At 38.5% G+C, this 26,758-nt stretch overlaps 1 long non-coding RNA gene across 1 annotated transcript; it reads right to left on the bottom strand.

Moving 5' to 3' along the window:
- Positions 1–1,034: 1,034 nt before the first annotated feature.
- LOC134470701 (uncharacterized) lies at positions 1,035–4,203 on the bottom strand. The gene is made up of 5 exons (XR_010039770.1): positions 3,852–4,203; positions 3,431–3,692; positions 2,596–2,752; positions 1,795–1,840; positions 1,035–1,199 (listed from the first exon to the last, which is right to left on the bottom strand). It is a non-coding gene; the product is annotated as an uncharacterized LOC134470701 (long non-coding RNA).
- Positions 4,204–26,758: the final 22,555 nt, after the last annotated feature.

Genomic DNA, 26,758 nt, shown 5'->3' with positions numbered 1-26,758 from the left:
TTGTTTTGAAGTCTCATCTAGCTTTTGTTCTTCTGTCTCCAATGGTCTAAACAGGTTGTATCTTACTGGATTTTATTATGTACGATAGTATAAGCAAAAACCTTTTAAAGACAAGGAGATTATACAGAAACCATTGTTCATTTTCTGTTAGTCGATTCTAAATACTCTATAATGCTGTCATTCTCTAAATGGTTTTACATTGTTTCGATATACTTAATGCTACAGTATACGAAGTTGTACTCAAGGACTTCAAGGAAAGAGTCAATATGGTAACTACTTTTGGGTCGGAATTATCTGGTGGTGAAACACTATTCTGCTTAAATGGTTATGTTTTGATCTGCCCTGTTTCGCTGTTATGCCCTCTTTTTTCTCAATCTCCACTCCATTATTTACTTTTTTATTTTTATCCGTTTAATTAAAGGGAAAAATAGCAGGATATAATATAGTAATCCACTTTGACTTTCTATTATCTCAATTTGAAGCCCTGTATTACTCTCACCATCTTGTTTTTGAGTGATGTTCCCCTATTCTGTTTTGCTGGATAGTATCAGGTTCGAAAGTTTAGGCATCAGCTGAGAAGATAATGAGATTCATTATAACGCCCATTCTCGTTGACTTTTATCTACTTTTGAAGACCTACAATGTCTCCAATGTTTTGGTTTTGTTGGTTTTGTTCTTTACTGTTTTGTTCAATTGTATTACAACTAATGATATAGGCAATTCTATTAGAGATAGCGGGAGGCATTATGGTAACCATTGTTGATCACCTTGTATTATGTTTTTATATTATCTATTATGTCCACCCTTTTGACTTGACCGATTCTGTTCTGTTATGTCACATTTGGTTTTACTCTCTTCCAAAAAAGTAATAAGAACCGTGGGAGCAATGAAACCCAAAATGTGTAATAGTCATTGTACAAAAGAGAGGAAAAGAAAGTGCTCTAAACGACATAACTGCATGTATATTTAAGTGTATAAGATAGAAAATGATATCACAGAGTTTTATTGGATCATTGAACAGAACTGTTTGCAGTATCATTGATGGAATGTCCACTTTACAAGCTTTAATTTTGTGACTTGAACAATTATTTCTAAGATGACAATATGTAATCCATTAACTAGTGATTTCCTACTGCACATTTTTTTCTTCTGTAAATCTGTATAACTTGTACCCCTTCACTGTTTTTTTTTCTTTTCTCCTTAAATAAAAAAAATAATAAATCAGACACACAACATTGAATATCCCATGGTTTCTTTTATGTTAGAAACCTAAAATATAAATAAAGAGGGAAATAAGTTAGTAAGGAATGGAGATGTAGATTTTTCCCAAAAGTTAAGAGGACCAAGAGATGGACAGAAGGAGGGAGGAGATTGCTAAGAACAACAAAAAAAAATACTTAAAAATTCTATCACATAATTGCAGCCATATAACTTAAGTGTAGGCAGCTGTGGATTATCAATGTCCAAATAAGTTGAGAGTTTCTTGGTGCCTAATCAAAATTACTTTTAGTCTTCTTTCTTAGCCATTGATAACATTGTATTTGGGGATTCCACACAGGAAATCAATGAATCTAAGAAAAATATCTGTTTGTGTTCCTTGGTTTGAGTAAGTACCTTCTTTGGTTTTTGGTATCAACTTTCATTTTTTTCTAAGGAACAAAGGGAAGCCCCTCCCTTGAGAAGCACGTATTTTCAGTTATTTGAAACAATCATTTGCTGGCAGACAGAGTGAACTTCAGCTTGTTTTCTATCTGTTGAAAGGTACCAGAAGCCAAACATTGTCACTTAAATTACCTTTATATTTTTGTCATTGGCCAGGTGACTTAGTGTTCATTATGACCTTAGAAAGGAAAATACATGTCAGATCTGAATTGACAACGAATCTTAACGATCTTAAATGATCTTAAAAATGCTTTTCATCATTCTCTCTGACACCCAGAGGGGGAAAAAAATCCTCTTATTGACCACAAATCAGCTTTCATAGAAGAAGAGATTTGGTCAGAATAAAGGACAGAGACTTATGTTTACTCCTGCACATCTCTGCTCCTCTACTTTGCACACTCCTGCAGTGGTTCGTATGCCACCAAGTCCATTGTTACCCAAGGTCATTTTTGAGCCTTATATGTTTGATTTTTCTTCATTGCTGGAAGTGGAGGACTGTTCAGGGATCACGGGACCTCTTTGTTCATATTTCTGTTAAACCCTAGTGATAATATGGATCTATGGTTTGGATACCAGTGAGGACAGCCCAAGCCTATGGTTTGGATACCAGTGAGGACAGCCCAAGCGGGATACCTGCAGGTAGATGTGAACAGCAAGCGCTGTGGACAATGAACATTTCCTGAGCAATATACCTTAGGCAGTGTCTCTGTGCTCTGTATGAATATTTCTTTAAATTTGACTCCCAATTGTTGTTTGCTAAATTTATTGTTTTGATCCATTTTGAAAATATCCTTTAATGAGTATCTCCTTCAAACATTAAATATTGCCCACTAAAACATTTTCGCAGGGACCTGTAAAACAGCGCAGTGATAGAGGATGCTGTCCTATGACTAACATCAATAACCACCATTATTTCTAGGAAGGAGGACAAACCTGAGATATCTGAGAAGTGCTTGTTGTTCTTGAGGCTCAGGAGTTGTGAGAGCTTCAAATGTACCTACAGCAAAGCTCTGCACTCCTGCTTTTCTTCCACAGAAGTAGATGCTGCCATCTGTTTTGATATCTAGTCAGTGATGTGTAGTAAAACAATCTGGAAAATAGGGTAGAGTGTGATAGGGATGTAAAGCAAAATGACAAAGGTACAATAGGTATATATGCCAATTACTCAAGAGGAATCCAATTACTATATATTTGCAAAACATCATTAAAAATACAAAATAAACAAGAGGAAGTCATGAAGAAAAATTTTAAGTCAAAAATGTAAGCAGGCCAAAAAAACCACAAGTCTTTTTTGGGGGGTCAGAACGAAAGGGCATCCTAGCACTGTTATGCTGTAATGCCTGCTAATTTCTGGCCCTTTACAGTAGTGTTTCATGTTTTCTGCTCTGTCCTCAGCACTTGCAGTCAATTGTCACATTTATTCTAACAAAACAAAGAAACTGAACCTCAGTTCTAGTTCTTTATTTTGTTTCAATGATTAACAGAGAAACAAAAAATCAAAACGTTACCTGTGGGATCTATGCTAAACTGATACAGATTCACCTTAACCATCAAGGAATGTAGGGACTGAGACCCCTGCAGAGTTCCTGAAGGATTTTGAAAAGCAACATTGGAGGTAGAACAAAATTTAAGAGATGTGAACCACATTGGCAGACACACCAATTAAGACGACAACCTGTGTGCCCTTAGTGCTGGTTCCCCAAAATCCATGAGAGAAAAAAATGGACTTATGGGCATGATGCCAAGGAACTCTGACACGTTAGCTTACCATGGCAGCGTGCATCAGCAAGTCCCTTCAAAGATTAACACAGTGTTCAAGGAGTGGTTTCCTGAGTCAAATGAATGTAACCATGAGCTTCCGGGAAAGTTCTCCTTTTTGCATTATGAATAGAATCCTTGGTGGGTTGCTTGCTGCTTGCTGCTTGTTACTTCTGCCAGCGATGAACAACTTCTCCTCTATAAGACCCGTCTGCAAGTCAACCTTCTGTGGAGCCAGCCAACCATGAAGCGAAGCTTCTACAAATTGTGAGCTACAATAAACATTTCCTCCTTTAATCTGGGGGTGTTGGGTATCTTGCCTCAACAAGAAGAAAATTAACTAAGACAGATGCTGTCTTAGTTACTTTATGCTCGTCGCTGAGACAAAATACCTGATGCCCAAGTTGGGAAAGGAAAGGTTTATTTCTTACAGTTTTTGGAGGTTTCAGTCCACACTCAGTTGGCTCCAAGACAGGCAGGCATGGCTGGGCTGCAGTTCATGGCGGCCACCCACAGCAAACTCAAACCAGCAAAGAGAAAAAACACACCTTCTTCCTGCCATTACATTACATCCAGGCTCCACCCCTATATGGGCGGAGCACTGACACCATCAATCCAAGCACTGTACAATGAACCATCACAAATGAACAATGCAAACTCATGAGGCCTGGGGGACACAAACATAAACCATGACATTCCACCCCTGGCCCCCAGGACTCATGTACATCCTTTATACAAAAGACATTTAGTCCACCTCCAAGAGTTGCCAAAGTCCTAACAGCTTCAACACTGCTGAAAAGTCCAAGTCCCAAGTCTCCTCCAAGATCTGTGGCAAACTCTTAACTCTAAGCCCCTGTACAAAAGAAACAAGGTTAAACATTTCTGAAATGCAAAGGCACAAGATAAATATTACCATTCCAAAAGTTACAAACAGAGGAATATAAAGCATTGGAATCAAAGCAAGTCCAACATCCAGCAGGACAAACATTAAGTCCTAGAGTTCCAAGCTCAGCATCTGAAGCAATCTGGTTGCAAGTTCCAAAAGCCTTGGGTGATTCCATCCCCAGGGCACTTCTGGTGATTTCAACTCCCGCAGCTTTTCTCTTAAATCTTCTCTGCTCGCTTTTTGCAGCTTCCCTTGGATCATCCACATTCCTGGCTTTTCCAAACTTCTGGGGTCTCCACTGCACCTTTGGCTTCACCTTTACATCTGCACAAATTGCCCCCTCAGGGGCACACTGCTTGGCCTCCCAGGCCCTTTGCAATCGAGGAGGAAGCCGTCTTACCCTCAGAATTCATGCATTTTCCTTGCACCTAAAATTAGCACCTTGTGGATGCCATCAAGGTTTGCTGTTAGCTGAAGCAGTAGCCAGGCTTTTCTCTCTCTTGGCTGTACGGGTCAGTTGCCTGGATCACAGGGCTCTGTCTACCTGATTGTGATGAAAAGCTTCTCTGTGTTGCCACCATTCTGGAACCTCACGTGGCCTCTGTCGCCATTCTGGAAACTCACGTGGCCTCTGTCGCCATTCTGGAAACTCACGTGGCCTCTGTCGCCATTCTGGAGCATGGCACTCTTCATCTTTGCTATGAGGCCACACAGAGTGGGGACTTGCTTCCTGGGATGCCCCGGGGCCATCTTTCTTATCTCTCTGTTTCTCCTCAGGAATCAAAATCTCAACTCTGTCTTTACAATCCACACCCTTCCTGGAATCTTCCTTCGGGCCAAACTCACAGTATTGGAAATTATCCTGCTGGGCTCTTTGCTCCTGATTTGAAACATAAAGCTGGCTAAAAGCCCCCAACAATAGCCATGCCACAGCCTCAATGTTCGATTGCTTTTTAATTTCTTTTTCAATATTAATCAGTCCATTGCCCTTTGTGTCAGTCTCAGGCAAAGTCTCTGGGCAGGAGCAAAATGCAGACAAACTTTCTGCCAAGCCATAACACACATCATGTGGAGTCTAACAACCAATGCAGTCCTTTCCAGCAGAAACCTCCCAAGCCTGGTCTTTACCATCAGGCTTTCTATCAGCTTTCTGGTCTCTTGAGCTCTGACCAGAATCTCCTCTACAGAACAGCCTAAGCTGCTCCAGCTCTATGCATCCAGGCAACATGTCCAAACCTTTCCAAACTCTGCCCATAAGCCATTTCCAAAGCCTCTTGAAAAACATGGCCAGGTATAGTCACAGCAAAGGACCCCACTCCTGGTACCAAATTTCTGTCTTAGTTACTTTATGCTCATCGCTGAGATAAAATACCTGATGCCCAAGTTGGGAAAGGAAAGGTTTATTTCTTGCAGTTTTTGGAGGTTTCAGTCCACACTCAGTTGGCTCCAAGACAGGCAGGCATGGCTGGGCTGCAGTTCATGGCGGCCGCCCACAGCAAACTCAAACCAGCAAAGAGAAAAAACACACCTTCTTCCTGCCATTACATCACATCCAGGCTCCACCCCTATATGGGCGGAGCACTGACACCATCAATCCAAGCACTGTACAATGAACCATCACAAATGAACAATGCAAACTCATGAGGCTTGGGGGACACAAACATAAACCATGACAGATGCATTCATGGTTAGACACATAAACCATTCAGTATCATTATCTGTAATATCTTTATTTTTTTTAATTTTTAGTTTTTAATTTTATTTAAGGAGAAAAGAAAAAAAAGCAGAGAAAGGGTACAAGTTATACAGATTTACAGAAAAAAAAATGAACAGTAGGAAATCACTAGTTAATGGATTACATATTGTCATCTTAGAAATAATTGTTCAAGTCACAAAATTAAAGCTTGTAAAGTGGACATTCCAACAATGATACTGCAAACAGTTCTGTTCAATGATCCAATAAAACTCTGTGATATCCTTTTCTATCTTATACACTTAAATATACATGCAGTTATATAGTTTAGAGCACTTTCTTTTCCTCTCTTTTGTACAATGACTATTACACATTTTGGGTTTCATTGCTCCCACGGTTCTTATTACTTTTTTGGACACTTTCTTTTCCTCTCTTTTGTACAATGACTATTACACATTTTGGGTTTCATTGCTCCCACGGTTCTTATTACTTTTTTGGAAGAGAGTAAAACCAAATGTGACATAACAGAACAGAATCGGTCAAGTCAAAAGGGTGGACATAATAGATAATGTAAAAACATAATACAAGGTGATCAACAATGGTTACCATAATGCCTCCCGCTATCTCTAATAGAATTGCCTATATCGTTAGTTATAATACAATTGAACAAAACAGTAAAGAACAAAACTGACAAAACCAAAACATTGGAGACATTGTAGGTCTTCAAAAGTAGATAAAAGTCAACGAGAATGGGCTTTATAATGAATCTCATTATCTTCACAGATGATGCCTAAACTTTCGAACCTGATACTATCCAGCAAATAGGGGAACATCAGTCAAAAACAAGATGGTGAGAGTAATACAGGGCTTCAAATCGAGATAATGGAAAGTCAAAGTGGGTTACTATAATATATCCTGCTATTTTTTTCCTTTAATTAAACGGATAAAAATAAAAAAGTAAATAATGGAGTGGAGATTGAGATAAAAGAGGGCATAACAGTGAAACAGCGCAGATCAAAACATAGCCATTTAAGCAGAATAGTGTTTCACCACCAGATAATCCCGACCCAAAAGTAGTTACCATATTGTCTCTTTCATTGAAATCCTTGAGTACAACTTCGTATACTGTAGCATTAAGTATATCAAAACAATGTAAAACCATTTAAGAGAATGACAGCATTACAGAGTATTTAGAATCGACTAACAGAAAATGAACAATGGTTTCTGTATAATCTCCTTGTCTTTAAAAGGTTTTTGCTTATACTATCGTACATAATAAAATCCAATAAGATACAACCTATTTAGACCATTGGAGACAGAAGAACAAAAGCTAGATGAGACTTCAAAACAAGATGATACTAAATCAGTATTACCTATTAAGATGTCATTTTCTCCAAAATAGCTGTTCCTATCATCCAATCTTCTCTGCCTCATTTCTGTTGAGCTCTTTTTCTGTCAGTAGCTGTCAGTTTGTCTTCTTCATTTTGTTCTCTGCTCCATTCGTTGTGGCCTCCCCGCCACTATTTCTGGATTCTTTGTATTTTTCTTTTTTTAGAATATTCTGCAATACTCTCTGTAGAGTTGAATTGGTGGTTGCAAATTCCCCCAGTTCCTCTTTATCCTGGAAGCACCTTGTTTTTCCATCAATTTCCAGGGACAGTTGTGCAGGATATCTCAATCTTGGCTGGAGATTATTATCTTTCAAAGCTTGAATTATTTCCCCCCACGCTCTTCATGATTTGATGGTTTGTGCAGAGAAATTTGCTGTAACTCTGATGAGTGTTCCCTTGTAAGTGGTCTGTTTCTTGTCTCTGACAGCTTTTAATATTCTGTTCTTGTATTGAATTTCTGGAATTTTTATTATTATATGCCTGGGTGTTGCTCTGTTTGGGTTGTAGGTAGCTGGGGTCCTGTATGCCTCATACATCTGAGTATCTTTACCTTTTGCTAAATTAGGAAAATTCTCCTGGATTATTTCTGTGAGTAGCTTTTGTAGTTCATTTGATTGTGTCCCTATTTCTTCTTTTATGTTCTTAATTCTTAAGTTATGGATCCTCTTATCATCTTCTTGTCTTTGTATTATTGCTGTTTGTTTCTTTGTTATTTTTAAGAAGTTTTTCATTTCATTCTCCCATATTACACATCTGCCCTCCAGTTCAGATAGTCTGTCCTTAGTTTCTTTCAAGCTGTTATGCCAGTTTTTGATAGACTTTTTAGTTTCTTGGTAGTCCCTTTGAACCTGCTTCACGTATTCTATGCTTTCTCTGTTTTCTCCATCAAACAATTCTCCCCTCTTTTTCTGTTCTTCCATTCCACCATCTGTTTTTTCTTGGGTGGTGCTTAGCATTTCTCTAACTATTCTGCATACTTCTAGCTTCAGGTCATTGATAACTTCATTCCTGAACTGGTCTATGAGGCTCTCTAGATGGCGCTTTATGTCTATTGGTGCGGAGTCCGCTATTACCTGTTTCTCAGAATTGGGGGCCAAGGAGCCTTTCTTGTTGCTGCCTCTTCCCATATTCTCTGTTCCTTATATATGCAAGCTTATATAGGAGGCCCCTCCCTGTCAGCCACAGCCTGATCGAATTGCACCGGTTAGGTGTTCCCGCCCACTGTAGCACACCAGGAAGTTCCAGACCAGGCAGCCTATGTGGGGCTGCCCCTCCAGGCCACCATCAGGCTCTGGGATATGGGTTGGGCTAGCCTACTGGGTCCGCCAGCAGTGTCACGTAGGCTAGGCACATTTCTTTCTTTTTTTTTTTTTAATTTTATTTAAGGAGAAAAGAAAAAAAAGCAGAGAAAGGGTACAAGTTATACAGATTTGCAGAAAAATAAATGAACAGTAGGAAATCACTAGTTAATGGATTACATATTGTCATCTTAGAAATAATTGTTCAAGTCACAAAATTAAAGCTTGTAAAGTGGACATTCCATCAATGATACTGCAAACAGTTCTGTTCAATGATCCAATAAAACTCTGTGATATCATTTTCTATCTTATACACTTAAATATACATGCAGTTATATAGTTTGGAGCACTTTCTTTTCCTCTCTTTTGTACAATGACTATTACACATTTTGGGTTTCATTGCTCCCACGGTTCTTATTACTTTTTTGGAAGAGAGTAAAACCAAATGTGACATAACAGAACAGAATCGGTCAAGTCAAAAGGGTGGACATAATAGATAATGTAAAAACATAATACAAGGTGATCAACAATGGTTACCATAATGCCTCCCGCTATCTCTAATAGAATTGCCTATATCGTTAGTTATAATACAATTGAACAAAACAGTAAAGAATAAAACCGACAAAACCAAAACATTGGAGACATTGTAGGTCTTCAAAAGTAGATAAAAGTCAACGAGAATGGGCGTTATAATGAATCTCATTATCTTCACAGCTGATGCCTAAATTTTCGAACCTGATACTATCCAGCAAAACAGAATAGGGGAACATCAGTTAAAAACCAGATGGTGAGAGTAATACAGGGCTTTAAATCGAGGTAATGGAAAGTCAAAGTGGGTTACTATAATATATCCTGTTATTTTTTTTCCTTTAATTAAAAGGATAAAAATAAAAACGTAAATAATGGAGTGGAGATTGAGATAAAAGAGGGCATAACAGCAAAACAGCGCAGATCAAAACATAACCATTTAAGCAGAATAGTGTTTCACCACCAGATAATCCTGACCTAAAAGTAGTTACCATATTGTCTCTTTCCTTGAAATCCTTGAGTACAACTTCGTATACTGTAGGCTAGGCACTTTTCACCAATCCCGCCTGAGCGGGGGATGTGTGGCTGAAGTCGCCACCGCGCCCTGCTCCTGCAGGACTGCGCGGGCCCAGAATGTTCTCCGCTGGAGTCAAACTGTGGTAGAGTGTCAGTTTCTCTCACTCACTTCACCACAAGTCAGTGCATGCCTCCCTGCCCGTCCTGTTTTCGACTCCGTTCGCAGATTCCCGTTCTCAGAGCTTCCGCGCGTCTCTCTCCTTGCCAAGCCACTGTACAGGCAGCCGCCGCGAGGCAGGAAACCCAAATCGCTGCTTCCAATGGCGCGGGCTCCAGCCTTCACACTGAGGCTTTTCTGTTCCTGTTCTAGCACCAGGACTGCATTCCAAGTTGGTTTCTCTCAGCCCAGTTCGTTCCAGAGTCAGCAGAGCATATCTCCACCGGCTTATGTCTCCTTACTCCGCACCCTTCCTGACTTCTGAGCTGAGTCTTTCAGAGAGCCTCCGTAGTTGCTGTTATCTGTCCACCATGTTCTCCCAGAAGACAGCCAATGAGTTTTTAACAACATTATGAGAGGCTGGGTCTGGTGGTGTAGCTTGTAATCTGAGCAGTCTTGAAGTCTGAGGCAGGAATATCATAAATTCAAGGAGAACCTCAGCAATTTAGCCACTACTTAGGAACCTTGCTCAAAATAAGAAGAGTTTTAAATTGGGAAGAATAATGAGTCAAGTATAAAGTTTGTATTCAAACCCCTAGAAGTTGAATAAAAAACAGAAACAAAACAACAACATCAAAAAATGCAAAACCTTGGAACATAGACCAGGAAGGTAAATAACATTTTACACTGGCCTGGACTTCTGGAGGGCAGTGTGCCCCAAGTAGCTTTAACCTTCACATCTTCTTGGGATTTGACTTCAAACAATCATCAAACTCCATGTAGGATTAGGTAAAACGAGAATGTGCCTCAAGGACACCGAGCCTCAGTCCCAGTATACAGGCATATGGATTGATCATCTGAAGCTATGCTGACCACAGAGAATCTACCAGCATTGTAAATGGGATTTTTCAATCTTACACACTGTGAAAGAAACTGCAGGCTAGGAAGGTGGTAGATAGCTTAAATAGATTGACACTTTCTACAAAGTGTCTAAAGAGCAAAGCTGAACAATTTTTCCACGAATACATAACACTGCAAACAATTGTCAACTAAGGATAATGTACACCTGTCATCCCAGCACTCTGTGAGGATGAGGAAGGATAAGGATAGGTTTAAGCCCAGCCTGAGAAACTTGGGAAATTAGTGGCTTCCTTGGATCCCACAATGTAACCTTCTATAGCTAATGCTTCAGTTAGGGATGAGTGTGATTATTTGTTCTAGGGAGGCAAATGCAAAACACATCTGAAATAGCACAGCCGAGTGAAGGATCCTGGAAACAGAGTTCCTCATTAGGCTTCCTTTAGGAGACATGTGAATGAAAAACTTTGTTGCAGAAAGGATAAGAACTTGTCTGGTGGATGGGAGGCAGAGGGCTTGAAAATACAGAATCTAATTATGTAATGGGAAAGCAGAAGAGAATTGAATGTTTTCACAATGAGTCTGAAAGACTGATTCAGTGAGCTGAAGAGCAAAGTTTCTTTCTTCACTCTCTTGGTTTCCAGGCTTGCACTAGGTGATCACCTTTCCTCTCTCACATCCTTCCATCATTTCCTGCCTGCCTTGGAATCAGCTGACTATGAATCACCTCCTTTAAAACATATGCTGTCAAAATAAACCTCTTTTTCTACATGTTTCTATGTATAAGATCAAATATATAAAATACTTGTGAGAAAATATTTGTGCCTAGAAACATTCTAATTAAAATGCAAATTATCTAGTGCAATATTGTCATGTGAGGAACCATCCAGAAATTCAAGCCCTGGTGTAGATCAGATTTTATTCCTCTGCTTACAGGCAGGCTGACATCTGATTGGATATGAACAAGTATCTAAAAGGAGGACTGTGTTTGCATAGGTATTAAGGTTGGAAGTGCAATTTTAAGTAAGCTAAGAAAGATGTGGTATGAGTTTAAGGTGCAAGGATAATCAGGTCAGGTTGGTACATGGGGCTGATATCAGGGGACTGCAGAGTGACCTTAGCCCTTCATTAAAATTTCATTGCTCTTGCTTCTTGCTTACCAGGTGCAAGCTACTGCCAGGAATAGAGAGTCCATTGTTTGTGATGGGCAGCCTAAGACACTGAGGTCACTCTGAGGCCAGTCCTGACTTCTGGAAAGAAACAATATCTCAAGCAGGATCAGGAGGCTCCCTCTGAGCTGGGTGAGTCAGGACAATGGGGAAGGAAGCAAGCACAGGATAGATCAGTCAGAAGTTTTGTCTCACTTTCCCTCTGACTGTGTCATCCTGGGTTATACAAAGCTGCTCAAACTGACATGGGTTGTCCCACAGTAGTAGATACTGTCATCCACTTCTTGAATGTTCTAGATGGCCAGGTACCGATCCAAGGTCAGAGCCTAAGCCTGAGAACTGGTCAGGGATTCCACTCCCCTTGGATCCTAAAAGTTACTAGTGGTGAGTAGTACCCACTTGCATCACAAACTGAGGGTCCTTCCCCTGGCTCTGCTGGAACCAGTACACATAGTAATTACTGTAGCCACTGCTCAGGGTACAGGTGAGTGTGAGTGTCTGTCCCAGGGAGGCAGATGCAGAGGGCAGCTGAGTCAGCACAGGCTGAGAGAGAGACCCTGAGAACACAGACCTCCATTAAGAATCCCATTAGGAGACAGGAGAATTGTCTAGGGGGAGGACAGGGCCGGTGTGTGGGTGTGGGCAACAATGGTCCTGTGAAGAGAGTGGTGACGGTGAAGAAGAGAGGAGCCCAGGCCATGGTGGAGATGCCCCAGTGCTGAGTCCTTCAGCCCCCAAGCTGAGACAGGGATCTCAAGCCTTTTATTCTCCCAGTTTATTACTGGTTAGGGTCTAGTTGCCTATGCAAATCTTCTCCTTACCAAAGTTAGTATTAACAAGAGTGGTGGCTAAGATGGATAATTTACATGGATTTGGTTTCATACAAATTGCCTCCACATGGGGCCAGACATTATCACCCTGCTGACTCATACGAACCTTGCTGAGTACCTTAACCACAAGCCTTCATGCATGGCCCATGTGTGTGTGCATCACTTATCTCATCCTCCATTTCTCAAATTTCATGTTATTGCCCCAATTATTTTGTTTCTCTTGTGGCCTACAGTGGGATGCAGTTCCTCTATCACCTACTTCTGAAACCCGTCCATGACATCTTTCCTAATTTCATCTTAGCATGACGGGATCTGTAAACTATTACTCAGTAAACACTCTGATTGATGTGCCCATCTTGGGCCAGAGCTCATCCCTGACTCTGGGAGGACAAGAGAAGAGAAGTGAGAGACTTGGCCCTTGCTCAGTAGGCATTTGGTTCTTTACTGGAGACCTCTGCTCACATCAACAGATAATGCTGAGTGTTGTCTGTGGGTGTCTCTGATGACTCTCAGGGAAATGCCCAGCGACCCCCCACATAGGAAAGATGTTTCTTACAGTCAATGTGATGGTAAACATAAATATACTTGTAGAAATTGGACCTGAGAAACCAAAATGTAAAAGAGTTTTAAAAAACTTAAAAGCTCATTTTTTAAATTTTTTTGTTACCTTTTGTATTTTTTTATTACTTTTTAAAAATTTTTTGTTAATTTTGTTCCATATTTGAGTTTGCCTTCATTAAGTCCTTTATGACTGACTGTCTATGGTGAACTCATTAACATGACGCAGAAAATAAATTTCAATTAAGTATTGATATTGTGACTTAATGTTGCTTGATCCTGATAATTTCCCTTTCTTCAGATGTCTATAATTTAGAAAAACATTTTCACAAAATGTGGTACGAGGGAAAATAAGGAATGCACAATGTATTATAACGTAAATGATGGCATATTAAGGAGGATTCATCTTTCCTCCTGCTACACTCATTCTAGGTTAAAGCCTAGTGGAGACGTGTGCACTGTACTGCAGACCTATTCTGCAATTCCATCTGGCTGTGTCCCCAATCCCAGAAGAGCTGGTCCACTTTGTGGAAATACCAGTCTTTTAACCTCGCTGAGCTACGTTAGGTTAAGGGGTGATCTCTCACATGAAGATCACCTTGAAGGCTCTGTAGGGACCTTCCTGCATGTTGGAATTGTCACAGTGGCTGCTGTAGGATTCAGCAAGCTTTATTAAGTACACTGGGAAATATGGACTATTCTGGTGCTAAACTGGGTGTGCAAGCAGTTTATTGTGAATCCATGACTATCGTGTTAAGTACTTTCAAAATGAGAGTGCAAATAATATCTAAAGTAAAGGCTAGAGTAAATCTACTAGACTGATCTAAGTTTGGAGCAGGAATGGGTCTCACATAGAGCCTGGGGGACTTTTCTCAACATCCTTCAGGCTCTTGAAAACACACTCCACACTGCCATCTGGTGAGAGGAAAAATATTCCCTTACCCTGGGAAGGATGAAACCTAGAGAGCCAGAGTTTATAGCGCTGGTATTTCCAAACAGCACTGAAGTGACTTGCATGTCTGAATTGTGGGTTTATGGCCCGAGCATAGATTTCATAGTTAGAGATGGTTAGGAAAGATAGCTGCAAGAAGGTAAGAGTTAGAGGTAAATATATGTAAGCATAAGAAGAATTATCTGAACAGGATATAGTATAGTAACCCGGTTTGATTTACTATTAACTTGATTTGAAGCCCTGTATTGCTCTCACCATCTTGTTTTGACTGATGTTCCTCTATTCTATTTTGCTTGATAGTACCAGTTTCGAAAGTATAGGCAACAGCTGTGAAGATAGTGGGATTCATTATGACGCCCATTCTGGTTGATTATTATCTACTTTTGAAGACCTGTATTGTCTCCAATGTTTTGGTTTTGTTGGGTTCGTTCTTTACTGTTTTGTTCAATTTTATTATAATTGATGATATAGGCAATTCTATTAGAGATAGCAGGAGGCATTATGGTAACCATTGTTGATCACCTTGTATTATTGTTTTTACATTATCTATTATGTCCACCCTTTGGATTTGACCGACTCTGTTCTCTTATGTCACATTTGGTTTTACTCTCTTCCAAAAAAAGTAATAAGAACTGTGGGAGCAATAAAACCCAAAATGTGTAATAGTCATTGTACAAAAGAGAGGAAAAGAAAGTGCTCTAAACGATATAACTGCATGTATATTTAAGTGTATAAGATAGACAATGATATTACTGAGTTTTGTTGGATCATTGAACAGAACTGTTTGGTCTCACTGTTTGAAAGTCCACTATATAAGCTTTAATTTTGTAACTTGAACAACTATTTCTAAGATGACAATATGTAATACATTAACTAGTGATTTCCTACTATTTTTTTTCCTGAAATTCTGTATAACTTGTACCCTTTTTCTGCTTTTTTTTTCTTTTTCTCCTTAAATAAAATTAAAAAAAGAAGAAGAAGAATTTTCTGGTGCTCCTGAAGAAGAAATATTACTGTCTGCACTTACTCTCATTTTAACTAAAGATGACTTCCATGCCACTTTATTTTTGGCATGAAAGTGATAGTAATTGAATTAATGAGACTTAGAATCCTTGAGCTCCTGCTGATGCTGGCCACTCGAGGATGATCCTTGTAGTTTCTCCCCTGAGTTGTTCTGGCCTATTTTTCTATTGTGTCATGTAAAATATGAATCTTTTCCCAACACTGTCACCACCCTCAGGTGCAGGAGCCTGAGATCAGAGACGTGCTTGCTGTCAGGGCAGCCAAGTGCGGTGAGCTCTGTGTTTTCTCATGGGAGGAAGCACCTGCTCTGACCTCCATCTCAGGCTTCTCAGCACAAACCCTGTGTGTCCTTTTCATTCTTTGCCAACCCTTGAGAAGGCTCCCAGTGCTCCCTAGTATGTTTTCACGACTATTTGTATTCTCTAGTTGTATTAAGTATCTCCTGTATCATAGGATTTTAATTTCATTGTTGTGTGTTTCATAGTAAAGTAATCCAATAATAACAATAGTTACTACACAGTCATTTCTTAAAGGAATTGCTAAAATGCTACTCCCAATAGAAGAAACAGACACAGTAGACTCTCTCTTACAATGAAGTGACAAACAAGAGAATGAAACTTTCTTCTGACTGAAAAAAGTCAAATAGGCAAGGCAAATAAAGCCATTTTGTGTATATTTTACAGAGCAAAACACAAGACAGATATCAGGAAGTAGGAGAATTTAAAATAATTTCCCACATCTATTCCATTATTTCAAAAATGTTTTAAAATACATGATTTCTTTTCTGAAAGTTGATATTAGAGGGTAAAATTAAACAGAACAAAACAGATCAGAAGAAAACTATGTAAGAGACACAGATTTCAAAGCAAGGCAACAGGAGAGCTTCACTGTCTATTATATTGTCTCTTGTTTCCTTCTAAATAGTTGTCCATGTCTTTACACACAGTGAATTCATAGAAAACAAAATAGTATTAAACTGACCAGAACAGGATAATGAAGGCACTTTAGGTCTTCAAGATCAGACAACTGGGAAGTCAACAATGCTGCCATAATGTCTCTCGTTCTCTTCAAAATAGCTGTCCATACCTTCATGTATGTTGAAATTAAACAAAACAAACAGACTAAAATCACTATGAACAAAGAATAATAGTATTGCTGGATTTCACAACATGACGCTATGGGATCAGCACTGACCTTAGTGTATATTTTTCTTCAAAATAGCTGTTCATTTATTTGGGCATTATAGTATTGATTCGCATAAACTGTTTAGGAGAAGTTCTATGCATGTATCAGTCTATACATGTATAACTATCCTTTCTGTATTAGGTGGAAAAACAAAACAAATTCCTAGAAAAAACATGAAACAAAAAAGACAAGTAAATAACAATAGCAAAGAGCCCAAAACACTGACAATATAGGCCTTCAAAAAAGGTGGTATGAGCGTAACTAGGGTTATTTTACATAATGATGTTCAAGAGTTCCTCAGATCACCACACAGTCATACGCACAATTGTTTCAGTCCTATGAATGTTAACAATTTTGTTCCAAGAACTTATAGAATTTGTAGCACAATCATCCTAGCTATCCTAAGTATATTAATATAATTTTAGATTTTTTTCTTTTCTCTTATTTTATTTTTTCCTCATTTTCCCTGAGATATTATTTTCCCTTTTAAGCAGATTCTTATCCATTCACTGTATTTATTGAGTTTTTTGTGTCTTATATACTCTTACCATTTCTACAGTAGGGAGAATACACTGTATCTACACATGTGAGTTTGATTTATTTCACTTATGAGTATGGTCTTGAGTTGCATCTGTTTACTTTTAAATATCTCAATGTGATCTTTCTTTAGAGCTGAGTATTACTCCATTGTATAAAAATACCACATCTTTTTTATTCATTCCTCACTTGATGGGCATTTAGGTTGTTTCCAAGATCTGGCTATTACATACTGTGCTGCTATAAACATGGGTGTACATATATCACTGCGGTATGATGTTTTCAGTTCTTCTGGGAATATGTTCAGAAGTGCAATAGCTAGTCCAATGGGACTTGCAATCCCCGCTTTTTGAGGAGCTCCACACCTACCTCCACAGTGGTTGCAGCAGTCTACACTCCCACCAAGGGTACAGAAGAGCTCCTTTTCCCAGCAGCTTCTCCAGCTTTTGTTGTGGTAGTTTTCTTTATCCTGGCCATTCTTTCTGGAGTGAGATGGAATCCCAGTGATGTTTTAATTTGAATTGCCCTAATGACTAATGATGCTGAACATTTTTTCACGTATTTATTTGCCATTTGTATTTCTTCATCTGAAAACTGTGTATTTATCTCAGATGCCCATTTTTGGAATTCTTTGAATTTTGGGATCTGATATTTGTTATTTCTTTATATGTTCTTGACAGAAGTCCTTTGTCTGACAGACTCTTCACTAAGATTTTTTTTTAATTTGTGGGTTTTCTTTTTACTATGCTGGAGATTTCTTTTGACATGTAAAAACTCTTTAATAGGATGTGATCCCAGTTATTGATTCTGTGGAATATTCTGTGTGTGGTTTGATTCTTGTTCATGAATTCTCTACCTACCCCTTATGTCTTCAAGATTTCTATCTACTTTGTCTTACAACAAATTAAGTGTTTCTGGTTTAATACTTAGATCTTTGATCCATTTAGACTTTAGTTTCATACATGGTGATAGGCATGCATCTAGTTTTATTTTTCAGCATATGGCGAGCCAATTTTTCCAGCACCATTTATTGAAGAGATTGTCGTTCTTCCAGTGTACATGTTTGGCCCCTTTAGCAAAGCTAAGGTGGCTGAATGTGTTTGTAGTTGTAGTTGTATCTTGCAATCTATTCTGTTGATCTTCAGGTCTGTTTTTATTCCAGTACCATGCTGATTTTATTACAGTAGTTTTGTAGTATAACTTCAAGTCATGGATTGGGATGCCTCCAGCCTTGCTTTTGTTGCTTAGAATTGCCTTTGGTATTCTAGATCTCTTTGGTTCCAGATGAATTTTAGGAGTGATTCCTCTAGATCTGTGATGTATGCTAGTGTTATTTTGATCAGGATTGCATTAAATCTGTATAACAATTTTGGGAGATTGGCCGTTTTCACAATGTTTGTTCTTCCAATCATGAATAAAGGGTGTCTTTCTATTTTCTGAGATCCCCTTCGATTTATTTGTTCAAGATATTATTAGGTTGTATCTTATGTACTCTTACACAAGTGTACAAATGGCTGCCTTATTGCTTTTCCTGAATAGATCTTTTACTTCTTTTGTTAGATTAATTCCTATGTATTTCACTTTTTGGATGCTATTATGAAGGATGTGGCTTCAATCATTTCTCTCTCATTGGTTTTGTTGTTAGTGTATGGGAATGCTATTGATTTTTTTTTTTTTTTTTTGTCTTTTCCCTTTCTATCGGTACTGGGGATCGAACTCACAACTGCCTGCTTGCAAGGCAGGCGCTTATGCTGCTAAGCTAAATCCCCTGCCCCCAATGCTATTGATTTTTGACTGCTGACTTTGTATCCAGCTACATTACTGAATTTATTTATTATACCTAGGAGTCTTTCAATAGAGTTTTGGGAGTCTTCTATGCAGAGTATCATTTCATCTGTAAATAATGATAATTTAACTTCTCATTTTCCTATCCTTACTCCTTTTATATCTTTCTTTTGTTTAATTGCTCTGGCAAGTATTTCCAGAGCTTTACTGAAGAGCAGTGGTGATAAAGGACATCCTTGTCTTGTTCCTGATTTACAGGTAAAGACTTTCATTTTTTTGCCATTTAATATGGTGCTGGCTGTTGGTTTGTCATAGATGGCTTTTATCATAATGAAGTAAAGATCATCTATCCCAATTTTCTGTAAGTTTCTTATCATGAATAAGTGATCCTATCAAAACCTTTTTTTGCATCTATAGAAATTATCATGTAATTCTTACTTTTGGCTCTATTGATATGGTGGATTACATTTATTGATTTGTGTCTGTTGAACCATCCCTACATTCCTGGGATGAATCCCACTTGGTCATGGTGTATAATCTACTTGATGATTTGCTGAATTCTGTTTGCCAATATTTCATTGAGAATTTTTGCACCTATGTTCATTAGGGAGATTGGCCTGTAGTTCTTTTATTTGGTTGGTCTTTTTCAGGTTTTAGTATTAGAGTAATATTTGCTTCCAGGAATGAGTTTGGGAGCATCACTTCCCTTTCAATTTCATCGAAGAGTTTGAGGTGTGTTGGCATTAAATCTTTGAAATTCTTAACTCTGGAGTGAATCAGTCTGGACCTGGGATTTTCTTTGTTGGTAAAGATTTAATTACATTTTCAATTTTGTTGTTAGGGGTTATCCAGCAGTTTTACATCTTCTTGTTCCAAGCCTTGGTAATTCATATACTTCTAGGAATCTGTCCATTTCTTCTGCATTATCAAGCCTATGACAATAGAGGTTCTTGAAATAGGTCCTGATGATCTTCTGTATTTCCACAGGATCTGTAGCGATTTCATCCTTTGCATTCCTTATTGCATGAATTTGAGTTTTTTCTTTCCTTTTTTTAGTAAGGTTGGCCAGGGGCTTATCAATTTTATTTATTCTTTCAGAGAACCAACTCTTTGATTCATTAATTCTTTGTGTTGTTCTCTGAGTCTCTGCTGTGTAGATTTCTGATCCAACCTATATAATTTGCTACCTTCTTTTGGCTTTGGCTTGACTTCCTCTTCTTTTTCTAGATGTTGGAGGTATGACATCAGGTTGCTTATTTTTGTTCATTCTGTTTTCCTGATGTGGGAGCTCACCATAAGAAAATTTCCTCTGGGGGCTGCTCTCATTGTATCCCATAGGTTCTGGGAAGACATATTTGTATTTTCATTTGCTTGTAAATATTGTTTAATTTCTTCTTTAAGTTCCTCCATGACCCACTGATTGCTTAGGAATGTATTATTCAATTTCCATGTGTTTTCAGGGTTTTTGCAGTTTCTTTTGTCATTAATTTCTAGTTTCATGGTGATAACATGCATGGGATAATTTCACTTCTTTTGCATTTACTTAAGCATGTTCTTTGGGCTAGTATGTAGTCTATTTTAGAGAACACTATGTGTGCTGCTGAGAAGAATATATATTCTGATGTTGTTGGGTGGAATACTGTATATATCTACCAAGTCCATTTGTTCAGAGGTGTGATTCAGTTCTGTTATTTCTTTGCTGATTTTCTGTCTAGTTGATCTGTCCCTCTGTGTCAATGATGTGTTAAGGTCTCCCATTATAATTATGTTATTGCTTATTTGATTTTTCATTTCTGTTAATATTTGTTTTGTATAGTTGTGCGCTCTGAAATTTGGTGCATATATATTTAAGGTTGTTATATCTTCCTCTGGAAGGTTTTCCCTAACTAGTATGTAGTGACCTTCTTTGTCTCTTTGGATAATGCTTGGTTTGAAGTTCACATTGTCTGCAAACAGAATAGCTACCCCTGCTTTTTTTTAGATCCTACTGCATGGAATATTGTTTTCTATCCTTTGACTTTTAGTCTATGAGTTTCCTTTTGGGTTAGATGGGTTTCCTGTATACAGCGTATGTTTGGATGCTATTTCTTGATTCATTCTGCCTCTGTTTCTTTAAACAGGTCAGCTGAGTACATTTACATTAATGCTTATAACTGTTATATATTGGTTTACTTTTGACATGTTTTCTTTCTGCTGTTGATTCTTTACCTTTCCACTCTGCTTAATTGTTGGCCTTGCTTAACCGTTTTTTCCTATGTCTAGCTAGAATGTCTTTCAGAATTCTTTGCAGGGTTGGCTTGGTGGTCATGAAGTCCTACAGCTGTTCTTTGTCATAGAAGTATCTCATTTCTCCATCCATTTTGAAGCAGTTTTTCAGGGTTACATCAATGTGGGTTGGACATTGTTTTCCTTCAGAAACTAAAATACTTCACTCCATGCTCTTCTTGACTTCATTGTTTGTGTTGAGAAGTCTGCTGTGGTTCTGATAGGCTTTCCTTTATAGGTGATCTGTCTCTTTCTGGCAGCTTTTAATATTCTGTTGTTATGTTGGATTTCTGGGATCTTGGTTATTATATGTCTGGGTGTAGTTTTATTTAGGTTATGGTTATTTGGAGTTCTATATGTTTTACTGAGCCATATGTCAGTTTCCGTTCTCATGTTTGGGAAATTTTCAGCTATTACTTCTGTAAATAGCCTCTTTATATCATTTGTTTTGTCACCTTCTTTTTTGTTTAAACCTATCAATCTTACGGTTTTTTTTCTTTGCATCATCTTGCAGTTGAATTGTCACTTCCTGATTTTTTGTTACTTTTAAAGATGTTTCCTTTCCTATTCACTGGCTGCAATGTTGTCTTCAAGGTCTAAAATTCTATCTTTACTTTTGTTGAGGTGGTTTAGCCAACTTTTGATGGAATTTTTGATTTCCTGGACATCTCTTTGAATCTGCTTCATTCATTCTGTTTGTTTCTTACACTGTTCATTCAATTTCCACCTTTTTGCATTGTTCCTCTAATTTTTTAACTACATCGTCTTTAGATGTGTTTAGCATTTCTTTCATTACCTTTATCATTTCTTCTTTTACCTGAGAGATTATTTCTTATTTGAGTTCTTTTATAGCTTCCCAGAGTTGTATCTTTACTTCAGTTATTATCATTTAATGAATTTCAGGTGTATGACTTACATTTTCTTCTGTGTCCATGTCTCCTAGCTTCTTGGGTTGAGTTGGGAGTTTGAGATTGCATTTTTCTGATTTGTTTTGTCATTTTCCTATATTTCTGGATTTCCAGCTATGTCCTAAAGCTTCCCCCTTGCGCGAGGAATCACCTGGACCACTTCTGGCTCCAGGGACAGACTGCAGGCAACTTAGAGCTGCTTGAAGGTCAGTTGGAGTGGTCCACTTAGGCCCACAATGACCTCTTACAAGTCCTCCAGTGGTTTTGGATGCTGCATGTAGTCTTACCACCCAGGAAGTGACTTTCCAAGGTTTCCTTGTGTTTCGGAATTCAACCACGCATTTTCAGCTCCCAGGAAGTTACATGATTTTGACTTGACATAGTTTGATTTTTAAACATTATCTTTTGGTTTTCCAAATTACATTTTCTTTGGTGACATCCCTTTGTTCCTTTCTCATGTATTTAAAAGACAGTGTGAAATGGTTCATTTTTGAGATTTTACGTGTTTTCTTTAAAACTCTATTCACACAACTTTAGCACCCAAGTTATTTTAGTGGTGACATCTGGGGATGGTCATTCCTCATTTGACTTATAATTTTCTAAGTGCTTGACAGATGATTTTTTAAACTTGTTTCCTAGGGTTTCATAAAGTGCAGCATTCAGCACAGGTGTGTTAACAATGTGACATTGTACTTGCTTTGGGTTCCTAGGTTTTGTCTATTAATTTTCTTTTGAACTCATTCAGGAAAAATGGAACATAACTCCATTTGAAAGCATTTAGTTTCAGATCTTAGGATCAGTAGAATTATGTGAAACGTGAGCTACTTGACATGTACCTTCCGTCTTCTGAAACTGTGTATCTTAATCTTTCTCTTTGAATTAGTTGTACTTTGAAGATTATAGCTTTAGGAAAGAAATACATATCTGATCTGAAATAACTGTCAGAACTGAAGCATTTGCTCTTATCCCATTTAGGATACAGGGAACATGCAAATCTTCACTGGAAATTAACTGTTTTCCAAACAAGTCATTGGTTCAGAAGCAGAGAGTTGAAGCTTTGACCAGCATTACCTCTCTACCTCCTTTCACCGCACTGTTGTCTCCCTTGCACCTGAACACTCAGATACTCAGACTTTTTCTTTGGTTGCTTCATCAAGGCTCATTGACTCATTTCAGGCCTGAAGGAAGAATAATTTCTCCATAGATGATGACTGCAAATTACTATGCTCTTACTCTTTCAATAAGAAAGATTTTCATTGTAGCTACAACTCCATTACTAAAGCTCATTGATCAGTGATGTAGATTTGAAAGCAAAGCCCTCTGACCTCATGACTAGAAAAGAAAGAGAGGAAGAACTATACAGAAGAACTTACATTGGAGAAATGGAGTCACTTTCAGAGAGACAGATTGCAACCAATGATCACACACAATACGACAGGACAAGTAGGAAGGGGCAGTACCTTTCTGTGACATTCAGCAGGTCACTCACTATTGTCCTGCAGCATAGAGTATGGGTCTCTGCCTGGTACCATTGTGAACAACAAGCCCACACCTCTGCAGTTGTCTCTGAGGTGGGGCATGTCCTTAGGGACTGAGTTTCTCAAGCAATTCATGTTAAAACATGATACTTAAAGCAAATTTTGGAGGACATTTCTGCTTGTGATTTTCCAGATGATATCAAACTCTGTTTAATACCCACTGTGGATCAAAAGAGTAGAGTTCTCAGTTCCCCACCTATGATTTCCTATAAATTCCTGAAAGTTTGTTCCTATGCTTCCGAGGATGATCAGCTGTGTGGAAATCATAATCATGTAATTCACTGAGTTTCCACAGAGAGTTTCAGGGGCTTCCAAAAGTGGTGATGAAAAACATTACTTCATATTAGTTGTAGAATAATCTTCAGGCTCAGTGACTCCTGTTATGGGGATAGAATTTATTTTGTATTTTTTACTAAAAGACATTAAGGGATTTAATAGGCAGAAATGTAAGTGTATGCACACAAAAATTTGAGTGCACCCTCCTTTTCTCTCAAGAGAGAGGCACAGAATGATTTGGAACTGAAAATACATATGTGATTTTGCCTGTTCACACAGTGGAGTTTATGAATATATATGCAGCTACATCTTGGTCTTTGTCCATGGGAAAGAAGATGACTCACTTATAATAAAATGCCTCATTTTACAAATGAAGGGCATGAGCATAACAAAGTTTTGGACAGATAATATATGATGTTTTGCCTAAAATGTTTATGTACTGTCATAATCTGTTCTTTAATATCAGAATTCTGCTTTAATTAGCAAAAACAATTTGTAGACTTAGAGTATCTTTAAGAAATTCTTGGTGTGATACAACCAGAAAAAAAATGATTTAAAAATGGAAATATTGATAAAGAAAATCTATGGGTAATTTGACTGCATTTCGGAGTTACAGTCTTTCTAAAAATACAAATAAATATTTAGTTACAATTGCTGTTATCTCCCTCTACCCATTTGTGTTTTTTCTACCTTACCTCAATAACAATCAACTCTCAGCCGTGGCCTGATGCATTGTAAGCCATGGTGGATTCGTCCCTTCTCTCTTCCTTGTCCCACAACGTGGTTTTCTCTCCCCAGTTCCCTCTCATTTATCTCAAAGCTATCTACTTTGATTTTCATCTGGCGCTTCAGGTCATTACAAGTCCATCAGAGGAGCTCTTTACCTGAGATTCTTCCTAAGCCTGTGTTCTGCCTCACCAATTCATATTTTGGTGTTGAACACAGTGAGACAAGCGCAGACATGGACAGTGTTGACTGAAAGGGAAGGGGAGTTTCTTGCTGTAACATCTGTAAGTGTAGAATCCATGCTCTCAAGATCACCTTCCTCCTAGAATGTCTCACAAATTTTGACTAGGAGAGCTGAACAGGCTGATATCATGTTTTCTTTTCAAAATAATAATGCCAGCACTGGGTCATTTTAAAATCACTGTACCACAAATCAAAATTTGAAAGCCATCACAGAGTATTTCTTTTTCCCAAGATTCTAGCAATATTGTTTGATTATTTGAGATGATGGATGCTGTTACTTTGTAGTTAAAACCAAGAAAACTTACTGTAGATACAAGTTACGTTTACATTTCAAAAGCTTCATAGTCTAAATTCCAGGGCAGGCTGGTGTTTTTGTACCACTTCTGCATCCATGCGTGTCACTGTGATAAGCACCGCTGTGCCAGATGCCACAGTAATAGTCAGCTTCATCCTCAGGCTGCAGCCCTGAAATATGCAAAACGCCTGCATTTGCTGAGGTGTCTTTTGAACCAGAGAAGTGGCTGCGGATGCCAGGACCCAGTTTCTTATTTGAGTCTCAGTAGTAGTGTAGGAGAAATGGGGGAGGGCTCCCTGGCTCTTGCTGCTGCCAATATAAGTCTTTTCCTCCAACACTGATGTCACTTCGGAAGGTGCAAGTAAGTCAGGCAGCTGCTCCAGGAGATGCAGAATGAGGATTCCTGAGTCACCAGATCCGGAGGGAGGGAAACTGCAAATACAGACCATGCTGGATTAGGGAACAGTGACCACGCTGAAGTTTGGCAAGACTCATAGCAAAGGTTGTCAAATTGCCAGATGTCTGCATGTTCTGTTCTTAACTGAGCAATGAAAGAAGACCAGGAGGAAAAGAGAAGTCCAGGCCATGGTGGAAACAGACTTCTGATCCCAACAGTGACTTGAGTTTCTCCAGGCCTCTTTTTCTGTTCCAGGTCGTGTGAGAGGAGCTGTTCTTGCAAATAGGCTTCCATCTTGTGTGCCCAAGTCCCTCCCTGAGGCCTGGCATGGGGCTCAGCTCACACGTAAAATCAAGAGGAAGAAAATTTGATTTATATTTTGTGCAAGCCCTGAGACAAAGCAACTTCTGAAAATAGACAAAACTCTTGTTCAAAATGCTCTGCAAGACACAAATAACGTCACACTGTAACATAGCAGAACTGGACTCGGTGCTCTGGTGTTGGTCTTTTCTGTGAATAGTTCTTTCATGTAGTTGTTCAGTATCACAGGACAGCCCCACACTGGTCCCTGCTCGTCACAGTATACAGCTCTACCCACGGCCACCCAGTGTTATCATTTCTGTCCCAATCATATTATGATCTGACTTCAAGATTTTGTGATTTGATACACACTACAATTGTCACAAATTCTTACTCCTCGAGAGAGTCCTGTTGTAAATGTTTAGCACATCTAGAGATGGTGCTATAAAGGATATATTCTTTTGTTGATAAGTGATTATCCTATGAAAGCACAAATCAGTTCATTAACTGTGAGTCCTGTGTCCTTTTTAGGCTCTGGCAAAACTGAGAAGGCTTGTGGTACACCTAGAGTGTTTAATAAACATTTTTTATAGTTTATGCTCTAGTTCTGTTTAAGAATTTTCTATCATGTAGGATTTTTAGTTTTATTGTTCTATGTTTCTTTCATAACAAAATAGATGACAATAGTAGTTAATACACTGTTATGATCTCAAAAGAATATCCAAAATATAACTCTGGGTACAAGTCATGGACAAAAAGTACTCTCTCATACCAAGATGGACAAACTGTCTTTTCAATGAACGAAGAGAAATGAGTAGTATTCTCACAGAAAATGGGAACAGACCTGGGGCTGGGGATTTAGCTCAGCAGCATAAGCACCTGCCTTGCAAGTAGGTGGTCGTGAGTTCGATCCCCGGTACCGATAAAAATGAAAAAGACAAAAAAAATGGGAACAGACCAGATGGAACACACATTGCACAAGGAATGTGAAAGGCAACAGCTTTGGCAACAGAGTCCAAATCAC

This window comes from Cavia porcellus, unplaced genomic scaffold (genome assembly GCF_034190915.1).
Source record: "Cavia porcellus strain 051 isolate PalLab524CR breed Dunkin Hartley unplaced genomic scaffold, mCavPor4.1 scaffold_16, whole genome shotgun sequence".
In the NCBI taxonomy this organism is placed as follows: Eukaryota; Metazoa; Chordata; class Mammalia; order Rodentia; family Caviidae; genus Cavia; species Cavia porcellus.
Note: the sequence above shows the minus strand (reverse complement) of the source record. Positions and strands in the feature narration are given on the sequence as shown.